The sequence below is a fragment of the Centrocercus urophasianus genome, unplaced genomic scaffold, assembly GCF_019232065.1.
Source record: "Centrocercus urophasianus isolate 14NV4802_14NV808 unplaced genomic scaffold, USGS_Curo_1.0 seq_15, whole genome shotgun sequence".
NCBI classification, from domain to species: domain Eukaryota; kingdom Metazoa; phylum Chordata; class Aves; order Galliformes; family Phasianidae; genus Centrocercus; species Centrocercus urophasianus.
Window position 1 is genome coordinate 6,252,593 of NW_024884697.1, and position 16,686 is coordinate 6,269,278.

Sequence of the window (16,686 nt, forward strand, 5' to 3'; positions counted from 1 at the left end):
CTCCGTCCTGCTGTGCTGCACTACCCCTGGGTCCAACCCCACAGGCAGAGCTCCTCTGCCATCAGTGTGTGCTCAGCACTTGTAAAGGTTGTCCATGATTCTATGTGTCTGTGGAAGAAACGTGGATGTTCTCATGTGCATTTATCCAGGATCACGTTTTTGTAGGATCTCACCCCTCTTGCTGTGGGCAGATGGATCCATGTCCCAGGGGAGAGCTTTTAATTGAAATTCATTCCACCCAACAAGCTGTTCCATCAAGTATAACTAACAGAACCCAAACTGTTTTAACAAATTGCCCCAGATTTAAATGCTCTCTGGCCTATATTATTCACAGGGCCAAATTAATCAGTCTTCTGCTTTCTGAGTTTACAAAGCAGATGCAGCAGCGAGACTCAGTGAGTAATGCTGATGTTTATGATGGAGGATCTCTTATCAGGGCTGAGGTCTTCTCTTCTTAGGGAATACTTTTTGACCGGTCCTCACAGTGAATCTCTGAGAGCAGGAGGTCTGCAAGACTGCCAGAAACAAGTCTGTACAGCCATGGGTAGGATAAGGAGCAGTTTCCACCAAAACAAGCTCAGAATGGCAGGGAACAGACATCACTGATACCTTTTTAACAGATGCTTTGGGAGCTGTCAATGATTTTCACAGCCAGCTATGCCAAACAGGAATGAGCAACCTGCAGCCTGACTGTGACTCACGTCCCGAAATTCACAGACAGATTTCACAGCCCAACATTTCTTGTTAGGGAAAAGAGTGACATTTTTAAAGGTGAAAATGGACAAATTCCTCTTCATTCTCCCTATAAGAACATGCCTCTGTGGTATATGGACTGCAGGAGAGAACAAATACTGAGCATACCATAGTTCATTATCTTTTGCAAGGGATGAGGTCAAAGACTTTTTAAATTGCATTAGCTGCAAATGTCTGTCCTGTCATCATACAGGCACAGGCACACTGTGTTGAAAAACTCACAGGATCACAAGCAGGCTGTAATGGACATATAACAAATCCCAAAGCTGTTATCTCAATGTATTTGTGTTTTGTTTGCTGCTATTTGAATGTCATCACATGATCATCCTGGATCAGGTCAACTAATAAAAAGACAAGTTTAAATTGGCCCCACCAACAAGAAGCAAGCTCCATACACCATGTGTACCTGATGAAGGCTCATTCTCCAAGACTGGCAAATCCAGCTCCTTCTGTGACTCATCCTCCTCCTCCTCCTCTTCTTCCTTTTATGTTGCATTTCCAAAGAAAAAGCAAAGAAAACAGAGAAAGCACACGTGATTAAAATGTTTGTCAAAAAGAGACAAAAGATTTTGCATGTGAATGTTGAACATTTTAATAACAAATAAAAACATGAACTACATCAAAAGCATCTTTCATCTAATAGTTTTGTAATTCATGCCTAGCATGAAAGCAAACTCCCCAACAGCTCTGTGCCAGACTTCACTTCCCCATGATGCCACTAATGTGTATGGAGGGTCTGAAGCTCAGAAATTGTGTGAAGCCTCATAAAGCCCACCCAGAATCTGAGTGGTAGTTGGCTGGAGATGAAAATCCAAGACATAATTTTGACAGAAAAACCCCACATTGCTCGTCTCGTGTTCCAGCTGAAGACATAGAGCTACTCTATCCATTTCAGAATGGAATCAAAATTTTACTAGAATTATTCAACTCTTCCTTATTAAAATACTAACTCCAGTCATCTGAAAATCCCATTGATGCCAAATGCAGAAAAAAGAAAAAGGCACAATTGTTTTTTCTTCTGATTTTGTCCCTTGGGAAGTGAATGTCCTCAACATTCAGAAGACAAGATCTGGTCACAGATCAACATCTGCCTTGTCATCTCAAGTTTAGTTAAGAGAAGGAATCCAGTATTTCCCATAACTGCGCTACTGTTAACGATGCGGTAACCTGATGGCCTCTGCTCTGTCTGCCATTGCACATATGGCCACATTCAATGTGGTAGAAATAGGTTTCTTATACTGCTTGGAAAATGACTGGGAATGGAGGATAACCGTAGGCCTGTGGAGATGCAGCCCTCTTCCTCCAGCATCCTTCTTCCTTGTCTGGGGCCAGCTGGCCCAAGAGGGATACTTTCTCTTCTGTCTTAAGCTTACACTGAGCTTGCCCTGTAGGCTTCAGTGAGGCTCCTCCAGGTGGTGACCTGTCCCATCTGAAAGAGTCACTTCAGACAGGTGAGTCTGGACACAGCTCAGGATGAACAGCAAAGACTGTCATGGTCCAGACACAAAGCTGTCAGATGACCTGAGTGACAGAAGGGGGACTCTGCTCTCTACCAGGATACAAATCAGCGCTGGGCAATGAGCAGATGACACATGGATGGAGCTTCACAGCTCTCTAGGACTGCAGCCAGATACAGCGAAGGCTCGTCTGCAATGAACTTACTGAAATGTAATTGAAAACTGGCAGAAGTCAAGATCCTTCTCTCAGCCCTTTCAAATCTGTTTGATTAATGCCCTGCCAGAAGTGCCCATATGATTTTAAAGGGGAAAAAGAGGAGCACATTCAAGTGACACGAGCAAGCAGTGGCAGCAGGTTTTGTGGTGCTAACCTGAAGATGAATTACATTCTGGGGAACTCAGAGCAGCTTTGGCCACAGAGCCTGCAACTCCGCCTTGCTGCAAATCACTTGTATTTAAAATAAGATGTGAACTTTTTGCTTTATTGTTCCTCGTAGCAGACAAAGAATCATTAAGATTGGAAAAGACCTCTAGGATCATAGAATCATAGAATTATCTTCTCTTTCTGAGAAGAAATTGTTCCTAATATCCAACCTAAGCCTACCCTGGCACTTGAGGCCATTCCCTCTTCTCCTATCTGTTACCTGGGAGAGCAGGCTGACTCTTACCTTGCTACAACCTCCTACTGAACAGCTATAGAGAGCAATAAGGTCTCTGAGCCTCCTCTTCTCCAGACCGAACAATTCCAGTTCCCTCAGTCACTCCCCATCAGACTTGTGCTCCAGACCCCTCACAGTTTCACTGCCCTTCTCTTGACATTCTCCAGGATCTCAGTGTCTTTCTCATAGTGAGGGGCTCAAAACTGAACATGGTACTGAAGGTGTGGATGGCCCAGTGCTCAGCCTGCTGGTCAGGTTCACCCCCTCCTCCCCACACATTTCTGCACAACATCAGGCCAAACCACTTCATCTCTCCAGACCTAGGTTTTCCACCCACAGGCAAATAACTGCAGCCTTCCTGCAGGCTGTAAACCACAGATACATCACTAGATAGGCCTCAATCTTATGGGATATTTGGCGATGAGCTGGTTGTGGAAATGAATGTGAATGATCCAGCCTTGAGGACTCTGCCCCAGGAATGACACGAAGCAGGAGCTGCTGGAGCATAAAGCAAGCAGGAGATCACATTCAGCTTTCAGAGTAGTATTTCCAGATTAAATATAAGAGGGAAGCTCAGAGAGGTCAGAGGGGCTGAGCTTCACTTTCAGAATGACTCCTTTGACGTCCAAAGAGGCTTATTAAAAATGCAGTGTGGATTGCAAATCTGTCACACACCCAAGCCACCAAGTGGAGTAGGAGGATGGATAAGGTGGTTATGGAGAACCTGTTGACAACAACAACCTCTCAAGTGACAAGCTGGAGAACAGTTTGCTGTTATTCAGCATTGTTTTGACAGAAATTACACAAAGGAGCTGCATGGGGGGCAAGGGATGAACATTCACATCCGCTTGGAGGTTTGTTTATAATCTCACAGTGGGGAAGTATGGCTTTGAATGAGAATTAAGCCAGTTTAGCAAGGCTGTGTAAGAAGGGGAAAGACATCAGAGAGGAAATCATGGGGGTAAAGAGGAGGAAATGGAAAAGAAGTGACTGTGGAAGAGTAGGTGATGCAACTGGGATACACTGGGTGAAGGCTCAGCCTGGTCTGCTCTGGGGAAAACTTTTGTCGTGTATCTCCCTGGCTTTACAGCTGCATCAGTGCATCAGCACTGGATTTCACCTGCTGTAACATTTCTTGTGTGTAGAGACATTAACAGGGTAAAGCTGATGGTGCAAAGGCAAGCAGGGAGCTGCAAGCAAAGATCTTGCACCTAACGTATGCTCCCCTGCTCATCTTTCATCCCCAGTGCAGCTGTCTGATAGCTGCTTTGCCACCTCAGTAACAGCACCATTCACTTGTTGCAATTTGAACTTAACCCACAGAAAGATCCTTAATGGAAAATTTCAATGTTTGATTAAAAAAACCCCACAACACAACAGTATTCATGACACTCTGAAGTGGTAGGTCTGGAAATGTTGCCAAGATGCCTTTTGGAGATTTGTTTGGATTTGAGCTTATAAATTATTAGATTATGATATTAATGCTCTATTCTCAGTAAATTATACTCTGCCTCCAAAACAATTTCACTTGCAAGAAGTGCTTGTGAAAGTTTCAGGCTGAGAAAAGTCTCTGGGAGACAGAGTCTAGCTATACTGGAAGATGCAGGTCATGACACAATGGTGCCTGAAATAAAGGCACTATATTCCAAGAATTTTCACTGTAGAATATTAAAAAAGAATTTTGGTAAGACAGGCATTTCTTGTAAAATGATAGAATCACAGAATCCTTTGAGTAGGAAGGAACCTTTAAGGGCCATCTAGTCCAACCCACCCACAGTGAGTTCAAGGAACTAAGTACAGGGACTGCTGCTGAACTGTGCCACCAGACATGCGAACTGCTCTGCGTGGGGAAAAAGTAAAAAGGAGGGCACAAGATGTGATACTTTTTATCAGAAGCTGGTGTAATGTCAAGGCATCTGAAAAATGCAGCTTAGCACTAAATAGAGCCAGGATCTTCTGGCCATGTTTAATCAGACTTCAACTGAAGGAATGTTTCATTTTCCTGAGGAAAATGAAGAACATTTCCCCAGTGTGGGAATCCAGGGACAAGTGTCCTGTTCAAACTGATCAGAGAATGGAGTAGGACAAACAGTGTAGGCATTACTCCCTGCTAGGAGTTAATAAGGATGAAATGGCTTTGTTAATGACATGCTAAGGGAATGAAATAATGTCTTGAATGAAAGCATGGTGATAGGCAAGAGTGATGTGTATGGGTGCACAGGGCAAGGAATGCTTCATATGTATTTCAACACTTCAAAGATAAAAAGAGAATGTTTTCTTATAGGCTCTGTGGGACAGATAAGAGGATTTATAATAACTACATTTCCGGCCCATAAGCCCTAGAAATGCATGAATTTGGTTCATGTGCCAACTATGACATAAGAGACAAGCTACATGATCAGCTTATTCCATTGTGTAGTTTGGGTTGTAACAATTGCAGCTGATCTTTTGTGTTTCCCTTTGGCCCAGTGGGCAGATATACCACCCTGTGTCCTCCACCAGCATAGCACGGCTGAGATGGGACCCCCCTTCTGGTGATGGGATGCATATCTCTGACATCAGAAATTGGCCATTTATCTCTCCCTGCTCCACTCCTGACCTCTTAGTAAATCACATCTGGCTTCTCAACACCTCAGCTGGTTTAAATCCAGCTCAGATCAGTGGCACCTTTCTCATAGAAGAATTATTTGAGGATCTATCCAAAAGGCACTCATCCCTTTCTTAAGGGCTGCAGTACAGCTGCAGCTCATTGGAAATTTGGGCAGAGATTTGAAGCAAGGAGAGAGCCCTGGGGACTGCCTGGGCCCCCAGAGAGCCAGGGCCCAGAAGTGCCCTGCCTGGGAAACATCTTCAGCTGCCTCAGTTAAATCCAAGCTGGCAGTCAAGGAAGACCTTCCAGTGACATGGACAGGGACATCCTTTGCTGTCAGCAGTTTGTCTGAGATTTGAAGCTCAGGCATGAGCTTGAGGACTTACCTGTGTATTAGCATGGGTATATTATATTGTATTGGTATCTATGCAGAGATGTAAGAGGATATGGGATAAATAGTTCCTCCCTCAGTTTTCTCGTATCAGATTTTCTACAGACATACAATAGAACCTGTGAACATAGCAGGAAAGCTGCAAGGCCACACTGAAATATTTCCACAAACATGCTCTAATTTTGCAGAAGAAAAGCAAAATCTTGCCTCAGCACCACTGGGTGCTCAGCAGCCCAACATTTCTCTGTTCACTCTGGTGTGGGATCAGATATTTCAGTGCCAGGATCTGCCAGCTACAGCCTCTGGTTTCAGAGACTCTTCCAGGGGCTCCAGCTCCACTGCTGTGCAGCAGATGAGTGCATTTCCCATCACACGCTTCCCATTTTACAGTGGTGATGCACCAAGAGATGTGGCAGCTGACATACATGCCTGCATGTATTCGTATTGGGATAATGCCTCCACAAAACCCAACAAAGAGGAGGAGACAGGTCAGAGAGGCAAATGCAAGGGAAAAATTGGTTTTCTTACTGTTCAGCAGGAAGGGAGCACCAGGGAGGCTTACCTGCCACCCCAATCATTCCCTTGCTCACTGAGGCTGCTCCTTGGCACTGTGAGAGGTAGTCACAGCTTCCTCTAGTTGGATGGGGTCTGTACCCCTCTCCTCAGCTCATGTTTGGGGTGTTTATTCTCAATAACAAGCTGGAGCTGGAAGCTGGGGCTGGATACATTCGATCTTAGGGAATGTGAGGGAATTGGACTTTGGCAGGGCTCGCTGGACAGGTGCTAGTCTCACCAGTCCCTTTTAGGCACAATAAGAAGAGTATTTTCTTAAAGGTCTACACCTATCCTAGATGTTAAAGTGGAAAGACTCAACCCAAACAATTTTTCCTTCAAGGTAGCAGGCATCAGAACCTTTCCCCACAGTTTCACTGTCTTCTCTTTCCCCTTCCAGTTATTAACAGAGAAATTTCATATGTGAATGTGATAGGGTACACAAGACCTACCAGGTGTCTGACAGAAATAGGAACCATGTGGCCAGATCAGAGGTAGTTGCATTTCTAGGCTTCCTCTTCACCACACTAGACCATTACCAGCATAACTTCAGGGGTTTGCCCTTTCCTGTGGCTTCTTGGGAAGCATCTTTTGTTACTGTCACCTGAACCATGCTGGGGGCTGGGGGAGATGGATGGTAGGGATGACACAGGCATGTTATATATCATCACTCAGTGGCCCAGAACATCTCCTTAGGACACAGGACCTCATTATGTATGCCAGGACCTGTGAGTCCAGTGTGGTCCTCAGATGTGGTCCAACTGGAAGGGACACCAAGGTGACATGCAATGAAGAGAGAGCATGAGGATGTGGTCAGTGGTAGATGAGTAGCCACCTGTAGAGCTTCAATAAATGATTGCTAAACCTTCCTAATTCACCTCTCCAAGCCCAGACCACAGGAAGCAGACAGGGTTGGAGTCGATGATCTCTGAAGGTCCCTTCCAACCCCTACAATTCTGTGATTCTGTGATTCTGTGATATGAGGCATGAAATCTACAGTTCTGGTTGGACTTCCAGCTTCTATCACCACCTCTTTCTCAGGTACTGCTGCTGCTCAGCAGTTTCCCTTTGGTAAAATCTTCCATTGTTTCTAACAGATACTTTTGTTGCTGACACAGGTCAGAGAACACCAGGTTTCCAGGAAGAAGAGAAAAGCTCAGAGAAGGCTGTGGTGTGTTGAAAAAGGCACAGATAAAGGGAAGCACAAAAAGGCTGGAGGTTGGGTGATGTCTGACCTGACAGCTGACTGTGCTGACCACGAGGCTGGCAATGAGCACTTGGTCTGACAGCTGGTTTTCTTCAGCACAGGCAAGCCACAGGGGATATCACACCCACCCACTCTTCCCGGCTTCCGCTCCCATGCTCTTGCAAATCCCAGTAAGGAACCATGCTGCCCTTTCGCTCAAACGCCTGGAGATTAATAGCTGCCCTCAATGTCCACATCCTCCTCCAAAAACTGCTACAAATTACTCCCCTAAGAGGAAAAGACTTCCTGGCTCATCCTGACCAAAACCCCTGAAGCGTGACACAGACAGGCTCTGAGCATTCCCTTCATGGATGCTCCTTGGAATAGCAGGAAGATGGAACTGCAAAAATGATCCCTTGTTTACAGCATGGATCTTTGCCACACTGACCTCAAACTAATTTAGAATACTCTGAGTTGCTTATGCAATCTTGAGTTTGCCCCAAAAGAACTGCAGAAGAGGTGTCAAAAGCTGTGCTCCCTGACTCTGGACCAAATAGTTGAGGGTCAACACCAGCCACCCACACTGGTTCCACAGCATCCAAACAGTTCTCCACAAAGAATGAGAGGAAGGAAACCAACCTAACCAGGTCGTAATACCCACCAGACCAGCAATACCACCAGCTGTCTAAACAAGAACAAATAGTGGTCTGCCTGGTCACACATTTCCTCCAATCTATTGGGAAACAGCACAAGTCCCAAAGTCTTGTTTGGCCTTGCCTTTCCTGTAGAGGCAATTGGTGCCAGCAGTGACTTCTCCTCACACATCTGTTTTTAAAGGATACTCTGTCCCTTCATCTGTGACTCTCGTGGCCATCTTGACTCTTACATTCAGCCTTTGTATGCTGCCGACCACGCAGTGTTGCAATGGGACAAACTGCTATGAAGGGAATATGTTTGTGGTCTGCCACCAACACCGTCTCCCATGTGCTGCTCTTACCAAAATCTCCATTCTCTCCAGTAGATCATAAAACAGCTCCTGGCCCACACAGCCACCTATCTCCACCAGGTCAGAGGTCCATGAAGAGCAATTTCCCTTGTGTTTAGAGTGTGAGGCAGACACATTTCTCTTTAAACAATACAAGTCACACAGCCCAAAGCACATGGAAGTCAGAGGTTGTTCTTGGCTTGGGGCTTTCAGTTCCAGAAGAAACTTCCAGATGTGTTATGAGTTGTATTTATGCTGCCCATTGCTATGGGATCTGAGCTCTTTCTGCATAAAGTTGACAGCAAGTAATTGTGTAATTTCTTGGCCTGTTGGTAGTTTGTCTTTTAATATACGAGTGTATATAAATATATGGTGTGTATATAAATATACATAACTTTTATGTGTGTATATAAATATATATGTTTCAAAACTACATTTAGAAAGTTTTCTGCTTTTGAGAGGATTCACTTCTCACCTCGTCTATTTTTCGTCTGGCAGAGTTACGAGCTTAGCTGGAATAGCAGCATTGCAAAGTATCATCTTTATGATAAAAAAGCTTTTTATGAAGAGGGAAGGTATTTTCAGGGATTCAAAAGCTGGTCAGACTGGAATTGCATGATCCCTGGTCCTTTGCTCACTCCCTGGTTCTCCTCAAGCAAGAATGCTTTGTCATTGGCTCTCTCCAGACTTGCCCTGCTCTGTGATCGAATGCTCAAGCTCCTATAAACAGCTTTTTATTTTCTGCCTGGAAAACCTTTTTGTCTCCTTACATAAACATTACAGAATTAGCAGAAACCACTTTCCAGCTGAAATAAAAGCCTCAATTTGGCTGCCTTTAAGCCTCTTGATTGTATGAAAATGCACTGAGCGCGTCAACAAATCTTAATTACACCTCAAGATAAAACAGCGTTCTCAAACACATAGCACTGATGTCTCAGCTTTGGATTGTATTCCTGCCTCTGTTCTTTTTATCAAAATAGACATTCAAAAATCATTTCTGCTCTTCCAGCCTTCAGGTCTCAAAGGTGTCCTTGGGAGTAAGCAGATGTGGCACTGAGGGCCATGGTTAGTGTGCATGGTGGGGTAGCATTGATGGTTGGCCTAAATCAACCCTGTGGTCTTCTACAACCTGAATGATTTTATGATTCTATGATTCAGGGTCACAAATCTTTGTTTCTAAACGGAGGACTTTGTAGATACAAACTGAATGAAAGGGTAAAGGTCTTATAATGAATGGAGGAATACAAGGATAAAAAGAAGGAGAGAAAAACAGCGTCTCCATGGAATGGACTTAGTAGGTCAGATGCGCTCAGAGACGTGTGGTGGGATAGAGACAACCTGTTGAGCTGCTTTCAGAGGAGCAAGCTATAAGTGCTATAAGTGAGACAGGCAATTTCCTATCCACCCTTCCCACCATACCTGGACATATCTCAACAAATACACATGCACCCAGCACAGAAAGTTTTTTTTTCTTGCCAGTGGACTACAGAAAGTCTACAAGCTTCTAAGGCTGACCTAGGGCTGGTACCTAAGCACTGGGCCCCTTTCTTGCCTAAAAGAGCTGCGAGCCTTCTGAGAGATGCTCATGAGGATGTGTTTGCTGAAGTTGAAAGGGGCAGCCACAGACAGGCAGCTGGGTCCACCAAGGAGAGCATTTTGTATCAGAAGCACTTTCTCCCAGAGGAAACTTTCCTGAGGACCTGGCATCTTACTTGCTTCTTGCAGGTATCTGTGGAAAATGTTGAGAGCTCTTGTTTCTGGACTGCTATGATACCGCGCATTCCCTCAACTTGTTGATTTCCATGATTTTTACTTTGTTTCCTCTTTTCCTGGAATATTTGCCTCAGTGTTTGAAAGAAGACACACACAAATAACTGGCAATGGGCAGATCCTGCTCTCTGGTGACAGAATTCATCGAGGCTCTTGGAATAACTAAGATTTCCATAATGATAGAGTGGCCAAAGCTATGAAGAGATTAGAAGGAGCTGGAGAGGTTAAAGTTCTGTGTTGTTAATTTGGGAATGTATGGAGACAGAAGGCTACAACAGAAAGCACTGCTTAATATCCGTGCAAAAGATGAATCCTTTTGCATCCCTATTCTAGGATATTTACAACACTGTGACAAATTTTCCCCAGGTCGAAAAGGGAGGACAAAGCTCACAAAAATCAATAGTGAATCAGTGTGGTGCCAATGGGGAGAGAGTAGCTCTCTGTGCTGTTTGTAGCAAACAGGTCAAGCAAAATGAGGCTGTGAGATGTGGCCAGATGTTTCTCACCTAGGAGCCTGGTAGAGGCTTTTTCTTCATGAAGGAGTGGGTCAGAGGCAGAGCAGAGCAAATCCATCCCAAAACGGGCAGCAAAGGATCAGTGCAGCAGTTACATGCATGCAGAAGGACGAGGAGATTTAAGATGTGAGCTGGACGCAAGCAGAGAGTGCTTGCAAAAAGCAAGAGATAAGATCTGTGCCTACCCCCAGGCACAGATTCCCACTTCACTTTAACTAAGCCCATAGACAGACACTACTAACTGGTTTTCCTTCTACCAAGCAGAGAAGTGAAGTGCAACCATTTGGATCTAGAAACATTAATATTCTTAGTAAGCACACTGGGGGTCATTGGAAGGCTTCTGAATGTAAATAGTCAATTCAAAGAATTATCCTTCTCCCATCTGTGCTAAAGGAGCACCCCAGGCATCATCACATCTCATCCTTCTGCTGAACACTTTTGCTGCTCTTGGTAAGCCCACACCAGGCACTGGGCAGAACTTGGAAAGGAAGGATGTCACAGGACATGGGCCAACATAGGTGGTCCTCAGCAAGAAATCTTAGAAGCAATAAATATTTCAGTGATAACATCTTCTTGTAGTAGAACCAAATTTCTCTCAAAATCTCCCTGGAGTGCCTAATTTCTGTGGGCAGTTTTCTTCAACCTCTGTTGCATCTCATATCACTTCTGTTCATCCCGAGAGTGCAGGACCACATTTGAAAGGTTTGATATTTACATGTTCACATCAGAGAACGTAATTTGCTCAAATAAATACATTTGCCCACCTCCTCCCCCTGGCTGTGTGTGAGTGCAGCCTCAGTGCTCAGGGAATCAGTGCCCAGCTTAGCGCAGCCCTCCCATAATCTGGGACCACCCTCAGCTGCCTCCCCACTTTTATATCCTTCACATATTTGCAGTTGAGGTAATTTCCACTGGAAGATCCAAGGCACAAGAAATTATCCCCATGCTGGTGTCCTGCTCGTGCCAAGATTTATATCACCAGTTGATCTGGATTTGCTGGAGGTACCTGGACATTGGTTGTGTCCAGAGAGCTCCAGGCACCAAGCAGCTTCCAGAAAGCCTTAAGTTAGGCGCCATCGTCAAGCAAGTTGACCTAGAGTAAGAAACAGGGTTGAAAGCTAAAACAGAAGAGGAGTGAAAGGAAGAAGATCCTCATTAAACCCTTTTACATATATCTGCATTTCATGTGGCAGTGTTGGCAGATGACTGAGCCATGAGGCAGTTGTGCAATCCTGCAAGGGGCTTTGCAATAAAGATTGAGAAAGCTGAAGTTCCTGGTTTCCGTGGTCAAAGCCGAACACCCAGAACTAGGAAAGGTCTCATAGCAGGGCTGTACCTGCCTGATCTCAGGCTTCTCACACCCTGGCACAGATTCTCCAGATTTGCAGAGATGAACTGTCCTTCAAGGAGCTTCCTGACCTGTTCCATGGCCACACTGGACCCGCTCCCACCTCTGCTTTCTCTAAAAAGCTCCCTTTGGTGCAGCCCTATTGCAGGAAGTAGGGTGAAAGTTTTTAGACTTGTATCAGCTGCAGGCATGAAATGAAAGGTGGGATACTGGTTCTGTCTCCTACCATGATACTCCTGTGCTTACTAATCAATGAAGGAAGCACGGGGGATTTATGACACAGGGACAGCCCCACAGCCTGCTAATATACCCTGCCAATGGGCAACAAACCACCTTCATCCCCCTCAAGTGAACAGACTTCCTGGGTTAGCAGTACTGGTGTTGGGTAAGAATGGTCTTTGTGAGCAGAGCTGGTCGGGCAGGAGAGAGAGGTGGTGACAAAGCTGAGGTTCTCTCTTATTTCTCAATTGGAGTTTATTTTAAGGGCAAAAAAATGCCTTCCTTCTCCTTCCTGTGCTTCACATTGCTATTAAAGGGGAGGAAATGGGTGGAGGGGAGCAAAATTTCACTTCTCCCTTTGGTTGGGGACTGATACGTTTCAGAGATGCATTTCCCCCAACAGGTGATTTGGGGTAGCTTATCCCAAAAAACACAGTTTTCTGTTAGAAAAGCTAAATCAGAAGTTTTGCCACTGTCAAGAATTAAGCTGCTACAGGACCTCGCATACACAACTATTCATGTGAAGAGCAGATGAGTTAGCTGCTAATCCTGCTTTTTGATTGTTTTTCTTAGAGGATCTCCCCAGTTTGGACATTAGGACAAATTTCTTCACAGAAGAGTGACGAGGCATTGGCACAGGCTGCCCAGGGAAGTGGTGGAGTCACTGTCCTTGGAGGTGTTCAAGAAAAGGGCAGATGTGGCACTGAGGGACACGGTTAGTGGGTACGGTGGGCATGGGTTGGCAGTTGGACTGGATGATCTCAGATGTCTTTTCCAACCTTAATGATTATATGATTCTAGGCAATCAGAAGACAAAAGAAAAACTTGTATTCTGCAGCACTGTCCTTCCCCTTCAGTACCTTCTGATGGCTTTAAAATTGTGAAGGAATGTTATCGTTTCCCATAATGATCTTTTCCAGAAGGCAAAAACTAAAGTTGCTTGCAGCTATCACTGTGCTTCCGTGCATCAGGGGAGCAGTTGAGAGATCTTTCTTAGCTTTTTTCTCTTTGTAACACTTAGCTGATCTTCCTCAGGCAGCAGCAGAGGTGGCAGAGAAGAATGCCTGCGTCCTGCAATCTGAGCCAGAAAGGGACAGAGATGTTCAGTGCCTCTGGATCTTTGCATGCTGCCCTCCAGCCACATCTACCCATAAGAAACCTCCTTTGGGCTTTCCCAAGTAAGTTTATCCAGAGTAGAGCAAAGGATGGGGAGTGAACATGCCTTCCTAGCTCTCCTGTGTGGGTTACAAGTCCCAGCATCATGTTTCAAATGTGCCAGGTACAAGCCCATTGTCTGCACAGACACCACCACAGTTTCCTATTTTCCAGGGTTCCCAGCAGTTTTGCCCAGGCAGTCACACAACACCCCTGCTGTGCTGCGTTCTGAGGTGTTGGCTGTAAAACTCTAACAAAAACACCTTTGCCTCCCTCTCCTCTCACTATTTCAGTGCTTCATCTCTCCTCTCTTCAGAACTAACCATCCCCTTGTAGGTATCTTCTCTTTGGCCCTGGGGCGCACTGAATCTGCCTTTATATCTCCCAGCCCCACTCGACCTCTTTGGCTTTGAACACCTCATTTGGAGCTTTCCAAGGTCCAAACCTGAGCAGCAGGGGATCACTACAAGTGTCCTCCCTGTCACTGCACTGCCCTACCACACTCTTCTGCATTGTTTTTGTGTTCAAGGTCTAGAGGTAGGGGATGCTTCCAGTGATGTGCTATTCTTAAAATACTACGAAAATCAGAGCTAGATACCAGAATCAACCTTTAAAAGTCTCCGGTTACTTTCATCTCAGAGCTTCTACGTCTCACAAGCTGTCTGCGAGCTAAAGATATGTGACCTCTGCAGGGGAAATACATACATCTGTCTGGTCTGTGCGAGTCACCAGACTTGCAGGGTAAAGAGCATTCTGCAGACTCTGGTCATTCTTCATCTTCACTTCTGCAATCATTACTGTCTAGCAGTGCCAAAACACTGGGATTGAACTGCACTGTGGAAAAAGTGTTGTGTGCTGTAAACTGGACTCGGATGTATGTCTGATTTGGTCTGCTCAAAAGAACAAATTAGTCATGCGAATTCAAAACTTTGAGAGAAATGTCTTTGCAAGTCAAGTGTTTTTCTTTCATGAGTGGTACTTGGCTATTAAAATAATAAGTATAGTAATTTATTGGCCTTAAATTAGTCATTCAGAAGAAGGTCCCTGTGCTTTTGCCTTCAGGGTGATTTGCTTTAAATCTATTATTTTGTTATGCATAAAACCTTTTCTAGTCTGCTGTGTTCTCCTTGTGAAAGTTGGGAACCAAAACGACTTCTGTAAGTGTCCCCATTTCCCTAAAAAGTGAAAAAGTGAATTCTCTGCTGTTGACAAAAAGCAGGAGATGAGCTGAGGCCTGTGGGCACCCAACCTGTGCAGGAGAAACTCTTGCATTCTTGGAAAATGGCAGTAAGAAGACAGGATTGGGTGCATATAATTTTAATGCCATTGTTTACTTTCCCCAACTTTTTCTCTCATTCCCATTTTGAAGACTGCCCTGATTTTACAGAGCCTGAGAAAGCCCAGATTGGTGTAAGTCATCAAAAGATCAGTGAGATGCCAGTCTTGTAAAAAAAAGTTTCCTATGTGTTGGAAGGAACAGATGAGTGACATTGTGTGATTGGTCAGAGGTGGGACGGAGAGGGACCTTGCAGACCAAATCCCTGCACACAGCAGTGGCATGTGGGTATGCTGAGTTGGAAAGACCCTCTTGAACCATTTCCTGGAACCCCAACCATAGGATGGGCCAGCTAGGAGAAAAATGGCAGAGGTCTCTTTGCTCTTGTTTCCGTTGAACCTTGGTAGAGCTTTCAGAGGAGGAGGGATGAGATCTTTATCAGCAGCACAGCTTTAACAATTCAGACAATAAATGCATTGTCTAGTGAAAAATTCGTACAGAAAGCTTGCAGTAAAGCTTTCTGAACAGAGGAAAACCTGATCTGAATCAGCTTTGTGTTGGATTCAGAACAACAATAAAAGGTGTGTGGAAGAGGTCTCAGCCTCTCCAGGAACGTGAACTGATGCAATTTTACTGCAGAAAAGTGCTCTTTGTAGCAGTGTTCAACATAAAAGCTATGAATTAAGCTTCCATGCTGTGCCGTACAGTTCAGGCCACTGCTTACCTCTGATAAACCAGAGCTTCATGGTAGACACAAACAGGCCTCAAGCATTCTGTCTGCTCTTTTGTTTTGCTGTAGACCTGTCACTACAGTTCTGGGTGGCCCAGAATTAGGGCTCCCATATTTCCATCTGGGATTTGTCAAGTGGAAAAGTCCCAGTGACTATCTGGGAGCAATCTGATGGGACATGTGCAGGGCATGGAGAAAGAGCAACTGCAGCAACAATGGCTTAGACTCTCTGGATGCCTGGCACCAAAGTGAGAAAGGCTGCACTTTTCTGCTGGCACAAGTTGGGAAAATGAAAAAAAAAAACCTCCATCTTTAATCATCAGAGGTGTTGATAAAAATATGATCCAAAAACATTCTGCTTTAACAAGATGCAAACAGCATGCACAGCCCTACAGAAGAGCTTTGTCACATCCCCCATTTGCAGCATGTTCCTTCCCTGTAATTTGTTTCAACCCCTTCTGTGCAAGTGCAGGTGAGCACAGCATGCAATGCAGCATGGAGCATGGAAAAATACAGACCACAGAAATAGCATCTGGAGAAAGACATCTCTGCCTCTGAGGATATATTGAAACCTCAGAGGCAGGAACAGCCCTTATAATGTGCATGATGGAGGAGGACACAGCTGCAATGAGAACAGTCATTAGCATTGCATGACTCATTAAATTCATGTTACACTGGGTGGTAGTAATGGAGAGAGGGTTATCACCTCTTTTCTTTCCCCAGGAAATCTACCTTTGGTTTTGGTGTGCAGAAATACAGGCAGTTCATGAGAGGAAGAGAGCTGGGTTGTTTTTCGGCCAGATTAACAGGCTGACCTGCCTCACTGTGTGGAGTCACAACTGTGGTGGTGACAGCAACATACAGCCAGGGCTGGGCTGGAATGAGATGGGACAGGACAAGCTGGGTTTTCCCTTTGGGCAGATTTGAATTAGTTTGAACTATTCATGAAAGCCCATTTTCTAATTTGCCCTTTGGTAAGGATGAAGAATTCTCTTTTAATGGGGAAATTGTGATGCTCCACTTTATTTTGGAGACACCCTAACCACAGCATCCTGCTGCAGATCATAACTGAGGTAAGTGTGTTGAGCAAGTAATATTTT

At 44.9% G+C, this 16,686-nt stretch overlaps 1 protein-coding gene across 1 annotated transcript in view; it reads right to left on the reverse strand.

The window, feature by feature from the left end:
* The window catches only part of FAM107B (family with sequence similarity 107 member B), a 118,942-nt gene that overhangs the window by 93,802 nt on the left and 8,454 nt on the right, over positions 1-16,686 (reverse strand). Inside the window, exon 2 of the mRNA XM_042815367.1 lies at positions 1,160-1,235. The gene's annotated coding sequence lies outside the window, so the exon portion shown is untranslated. The remainder of the gene's footprint in view (positions 1-1,159; positions 1,236-16,686) is intronic.